At 32.0% G+C, this 6,726-nt stretch overlaps 1 protein-coding gene across 4 annotated transcripts in view; it reads left to right on the top strand.

The window, feature by feature from the left end:
• Positions 1-462: 462 nt before the first annotated feature.
• Positions 463-6,726, top strand: part of LOC106461580 (oxidation resistance protein 1-like) — a 163,721-nt gene continuing 157,457 nt past the window's right edge. For all 4 annotated transcript variants that reach the window (XM_022388589.1, XM_022388587.1, XM_022388588.1 and 1 more), the window contains exon 1: positions 463-631. The gene's annotated coding sequence lies outside the window, so the exon portion shown is untranslated. The remainder of the gene's footprint in view (positions 632-6,726) is intronic.

Genomic DNA, 6,726 nt, shown 5'->3' with positions numbered 1-6,726 from the left:
TTCTGAATTTATGAGTTTTAGAGATTTATGTAAGTTATATTTGATAATTTTCAGATGAAGAAAAGTATTTTTTTAATCTTAACAGGAAAATCACTTTGCATATGGAACAGTCAACACTCTGACTCCTTATATTCACAGATAAATTTTTAGTAAAAATACTTACTTAAAAATTCTGATTTTTTAGCTATAAGAGACTTTTAATGTTTACTAAAAGCTTGAAAAATTTAATGAAGAAATACAAAACATGTTAAAAGTTATGTTATGGAAACTGGTGGTCACTTTGGGGTCACATGTAATTCACCAAGGCAGTAACGAAAGAGTTAAAAATGCCAATAAGTCAAACTTGTTTTATTTGTATATGTTACGGGATATAAACTTTTAATGATAACAATACTTATTTCTTTAATTTTGTTTGCTTTAAGTTATTTACTGAAACAATTACACATTATAACTCACTTCTTCAGTCCCAAGAGTCATTCCTTGGATGGTCATGGCTATGTCAACCCTTTGGAAACCAGCAGGCTTCACCCAGTTGATTTAGTTTTGAAGCCTAAGGTACAGCATGATGTTTGTTCAACTAGTTTAAGCTCATCAGTACCACTGACTTCTTTGTTGCAATCCAAGTCTCCAGGTAGGCTCACAACATTACCTCTTTACTTCAGAATGTTATTTTCCTCTGACTTAGTATCTTATATGGTATAAATGTTTTAGTTTTTCTCTTAGTAAGTGAGAACTACATAATTTATATATTTTTCCATGCACTTTGTGAACTCTTTTGTGAGTTATTGTTAATATGAGAAAAGAGTTGTGTAAGTTAATATTTATTATTTTATAAGTATGTAATAGTTGCTCAATTGTATCTTGTGATAATTTTTATAGTATAGAATTAATGTTACAATCATAGGTAAGAATGTTTTTAAATTTTAAACTTATAATAGCTGCATACTTGTATCAGTTAATAATTTTGATAGTATCAAAATTAATGTTATGATCATAGGTAAGTATTTGTTGATATGATCATAGAATTTATTCAGTTGTCACTTGAAGCATCAGATGGTATGTATTTACATATCAGGCACAATAGGATTCTTTGGAAAATTAACAATTTAAAATTGAGAAATAATACTGATTAATTTTAGAAATGAAATTCAAATGCATAAATTTTGTAACCCCAACAAAATTTGTGGAAATTTTACTTCTTTCTGGTGTTAAAACAGTAATCTGTCTTAAAATAATCATTATTTTAACTAAGCCTGAAGAGTTACAATATCTGAATGTTAGTTCAATATAAAAGTTCTGACTTTATCACAGATTACAATAACTAATCCAATCATTGTTTATGTAATAGCATCCTTATGTGTTTGTTCAACTAAAGACAAGCCTATTTGTATAGCACAAGGGCTAAAGTAGGTTTGCATTCTTGAATAAAAGTGTTATTGGTCAAAAATACAAATCACTAGCAATCTGAAATTTTTGTTAGAAGTTTAGTTAAGTGGATTTAATGTTTTCTTTGTAGTTTTATTGTACAGTACATTTGTTCCAATGTTGTAATGTGTCTTCCAAGTTTTAAAGTTTTAATACCTGTATTGTCACGATGACCTCATGTCTTGAAGATTGAAATAAATCTTTAAATCTTAACATCAAGCTTAACAGCTAAACAGTAGTGTTATAACACAGCTAGCTTTTCTGTTACATTACTGAGGATTATTTGAGCTTTATAAGTATGTCTTGGGTATTATGCTACACTTGTAACTACTACTTCTGAGATGATACCTCACCTCTTCACACAGAATAAGTTTATTCCTCATGCATCTGCCTATGATATTTGCATGTCAGTAGCCATGAGTCGTGTTTTGCGTGAACTGTACTAGTGCATGATGACATAATCGTGCAATGACAGCCCTCCACCAATAGATGTGTGACACAACCAACCTCCTTGCATAGTAACTCCCCTTAAGCACTTGCACTCAAAATAACTTCATTCTCTTTCTTGACATTGCCTAGAACAGACGTATTATTAAAATTATTAATCAATTATGCGAGATTTGCGATAGCTTATGAAACATAAATTTTGTTTAAGTTTTGCTGGTTTTTCTTATAATTAAAGAAAAGCAAAAACATTTTTTCTTGCTTTCAAGTGACATTTACTCCTGCTTTGTCCTGTGATAATTATGATGTTCTTAATACAGAACTTGTGTTCATTGTGGTTACTGGGGGCTGATTTTCTGTGGAGGACATGACAGCCACTGTTCAACTTTGTTGTGGGTTCCTTCATGCACATTAAGCCTCTTCCTCCTGTCCATTAAGCCATCATTCCTTCTCCCCAGTTTGAACATGATCAGGATGATAAATATTTGACTAGCTATTTCCCCACCAGGGTTTACTCTAAGCATAGCTTTATCTGTGTAAGAAAATCTTCACCCGTTGAAACTTCTTTGACATGATTTCACAGGTATGTCCTTTTCTTTTCCCCTTTGTCTTTCAATACCTCCATCCCCATGCATTACTATGTGAAACATATACTTAAGATTATTTTGTTTTCCTCTTTTGCCTGACTAGTTTTCCAAACAACTACACATCTGTACTACCATGACTCATCCTCCTTCTTTACTTCACTCTTTTGTCCTGGCTTACAGCTGTTTTTCATTTATATTTCTTGATTCTCAGTGTTTGAAATCTCTTTTACCTTCCTGGTGGGGTGTATCTCTTAACTTCTATTTCCCTTCCTAGTGCCCAGTTTTTGCACCTTTGTTTCTTTGTTACCACCCTCATTGCAGTACTTCTAGTCACTTCACCTTATGTCTGAGGCACTGCACTGTGCCCCGAGTAGGTTTTCTGAAGAGGTTTGTTCTCTTCTTTTCATCACATTGGCCCATACTGTTACTTTTGCTCTATCTGTCCTTACTTGTTTTCTCCTTGCTGTTTGTGCTTGTTGGGATGGGATGCTCTCCTAGCTAATGTGCACCTTCCTCCCACTTCTCTCTCTGTTCTTTATTAGGTTCCATTTCTTTGCCCAGAGATCTTCAGGAGTGTTCCTGTTTAGTGTGATCCTTGGGCCTGATAAACACTTGAAAGTTTTTGAATGTCTGGTTGCACAACATCAAGACGATTACATATTTTTGACAGCAAATAAGTCATCCAACTAAAACCAGATTCAACCAGATAAGATGTGGGAAAAGCGATAAAATACAACTTTGCTTTCTCCCAAAGCTGTGGAAACTTATTAGTTATTACTTATCCAGAAATAATGTTTGTCACATTTAGTTTGGGCTGGTATATCACTTTACAGTTCAAAGAGACATTCTTGTAATGTGATGTCAACATCAACCGCATTCACCCCAAATGGATCCACCACCCAATCTGGAATTTTGATTGTTACTCGAGTACTAGTCATGTCTGGTAACTTGACTTCTGAGCTGTGGGGGATATGGGGAGAAGGGAACCTTTGATTCAATTTTAGATATTTTATTTGCGTAGTGAAGTTTTGGTGGCCCACTCAGAATTTACTGTGGCCCCCTAATTTTTCGTCATTCACATGTGGCCCCTTAGAAACCTGGTGTGGCCCCCTGGGGGCCATACGGCCCATGTTGAGAACCATTCCAGGAACCTTCCATATGGAATTGATGCCTGGTTATCAACCTGTCATTTCTCAACAGGTTTCTTATCATCCCTCAATTCCATATGGAAGGTTCCTTTTTTCTCCAATGGTTCTTTTCATCCAGACAGAGGATGACCAAAGTTGACACTTCAGACATGTTGTACACATTCTGATTGCCCTGTTCTCCAGACATTTTCTTTGTTTTGTCCATCGGGATTCAGTCTTCAGTCCCAGGCTTTCCTTTCTTGTCAAGGGGTGCTCCTTATCTCTTTAACCCTATCTGCACAGGCATCCTTTACTGCTCATGTTGCAAAGTATTTAGTGACTTACATTCAAAACTTAATTAAATTACTTTTTATCAGTGATATACTACTTACTGTGGCATAAATTCTTAACTTATTTTATAAGTTTTAAGTTCTTAATTTTATAAGGCAATATAAAAAAATCCCAAATTTTTCCTAGTGTGAGGAATGTGACATTTTTTGTCTAAGCGTCCCCTCTTTTTTAATTTATTCACCAACCCTCTAATAAGTATGAAATTTAACTTAAATTACTCAATACAAAATCATAATTGCTAAGACAAAGCATAATTTTTATAGCCTTCAATTTTGTTTGGTTACAGAGCCATCAAATAGAAAATCAGACCCCTCTTGCCACACCCATCTGTTACATCATCTCTTTCAGGATTTGTTAATAATTCTCTCTTAAGTTTAATTCTATATTATTTATAAGCAATAGAAAGCCAAGGTTTTCAGCTATTAAATAATGTATTACATTAAGTTGTTTTTTGAACAGGGAATTGTCAATTTCTCTTTTAGTAAAAGCATTGGGAAACATATTGAGTAGCTTTGGTGAATTTGTAATGGCTCTTGCCGCATAGTTAGAAAGCCAGAAAAAGTGTGATCGTTATGGAACATTGTCTACTTTTTGCATGTTATTATTCTATGTTCTTTGATGCATTATTTAATTAAATAAAAATTATTTAGTGCATTACTACCATTAGTTTAAAAAAAAAAAGTAGGGTTAAGTGTCATCAACAGTTGACAGGAAAAAAAAAAGGTACAGATAAGTACTTGTTTTTCATGTGTATTGTTTATTTATTATTATAAAAGTAACTGAAATGTAAGAATGGGAATTTGTTTAGGTTATTTAAAGTTAGATTAGGTAAAATATATAATAACAATAATAACAAAATTTTCATGAGACATGCATGCGAGAAGCTCAGAGTGGCTCGTGGGTAATGTAATTCGATAGCATAATGTTAGCTCCACATTCCCCAAGTGACTTACAGTTTATAATGGTGCAAATAGTAGTTACACATGGCTAAAGGACAATAAAACAATAAAATTTAAGTATAAATAGATGTACACTGTTATGAGTTTAAAGCTACTTTATTTCAATCTTTTTTTTTGGTTGTTACGAGGTTGGTCAAATTGACCAATTTTGTATAAAGTTAGGGTAGAGGAAATAACAGATAAAATATATAATTTTATTGAAAACAAACATTTGAAATGTGCTTAGGAGGTTTTATAAATTACAAAGATATTTATTTTATTTATTAACTTTTGCTGATTTTTCATTAAAGAAATTTAGGGGACAAATTTCTTCATGAAGACATTGCAGTAACCATTTTAGCTCATTAACTCTCTCACAAGGGGTTTAGTCAATTTGACCGAGTCACATGACCTTTTGTACTCATTTAAAGTCTTTATAAGTTTAATAATTATAACTCTCAATGTATTGGGTATATCTTCATGAAATTTAGCAGTCTTTCAGTTAATATTACTAGTCTTTCACATACAAAAAGTTATATTTCTTAGTGAAGTATTTTTAATATAATAAAATACAGATGTGTCCATGAATATACTGAGTATTTGTTTTGAATAGCCGATGTGCAAAGTAATTTTCGTGTCAAAATTAGAAATAATTTTCATCATTTCAAATTTCCTTTATGTAATACCTAAAATCTCCTAAATTCATTTCAATCGTTTTTTTCCAGTAAGACGTTATAGTTTATCTGTTATTCTCTCTACCCTATCTCAAAACCGGATTGGTCAATTCAACCGACCTCAGAACCACACCAGAAAAAATTGAAATACACCTAAATTAACCTTTTTTTTTCTTTCTAGAATGACTTCAAATTGTAACATGAAACTACATTCATTTATCCTAAGTAGCTCTAAGTTCGTAACATTATACATTTATAATTATATTTGATTATTTTATTGCCCTTTGAACAATGTCTAACTACTGTCCGTGCAATTGTCAGTTGTAAATCACTCGGGGAAAGTGCAGCTCACTTCACGCTATTGAATTAAATTACCCACGACCTGCTCATGTATGAACCTCATGAACCATTTTATTTATATTATTAGTATTACTTATTTTACCTAATCTAGTCTTGAATAACTTAAAAAGATCCATATTTTTAGATTTTAGTTACATTTATAATAATAGATAAAGAATAAATATGAAAAACAAGAAATAAAGTACTTACCCAATCTTCTTTTTTCTTATCCTCGATTGTTGAGGAGAGTTAAGCCTGATTTTATATAGTAATTATAGTAATGCACTTAACAATTTTTATTTAATTAGATAATGCACCAAAGAATATAGACTAATAACATGCAAAAAGTAGACAAATTCTCTTACCTCTCAATATTTTCCTGGCTTTCTAACTATGTGACAAGAGCCGTTACAAATTCATTCAAGCTAGTCATTAACTTTCCTCTGGGAACGAATCTTCAAATATAGGTGAAATTAATGATATCTTGTTCAGAATACAACATTATACAATACTTCATTTGATAGATGAAAACCTTGACTTTCTATTGGTTATAGATGATGTATAATGAAATGTAAGAGAACTATCAACGAATTGTGAAAGAGAGGATGTGGCAGGAGGGGTCTGATTTTCTAATCAATAGCTCTGTAATCAAATAAAATTAAAGGTCATAAAAATTATGGTTTGTTTGAGCAATAACAGTTTAATAGAGAGTATTTTACATATAATTTTCATAAATTTTCTAGGGGGTGATGGATAAATAGGGATGATGACATGCTAAGACAAAATGTGTCATGTTGATCATATTAGTGGAAATTCAGGAATTTTTAAAATATTTCCTTGT

The sequence above is a fragment of the Limulus polyphemus genome, unplaced genomic scaffold (assembly GCF_000517525.1).
Source record: "Limulus polyphemus unplaced genomic scaffold, Limulus_polyphemus-2.1.2 Scaffold991, whole genome shotgun sequence".
NCBI lineage: Eukaryota > Metazoa > Arthropoda > Merostomata > Xiphosura > Limulidae > Limulus > Limulus polyphemus.
The sequence above is the reverse complement of the archived record's forward strand: the minus strand, read 5'-3'. Positions and strand labels throughout refer to the sequence as shown.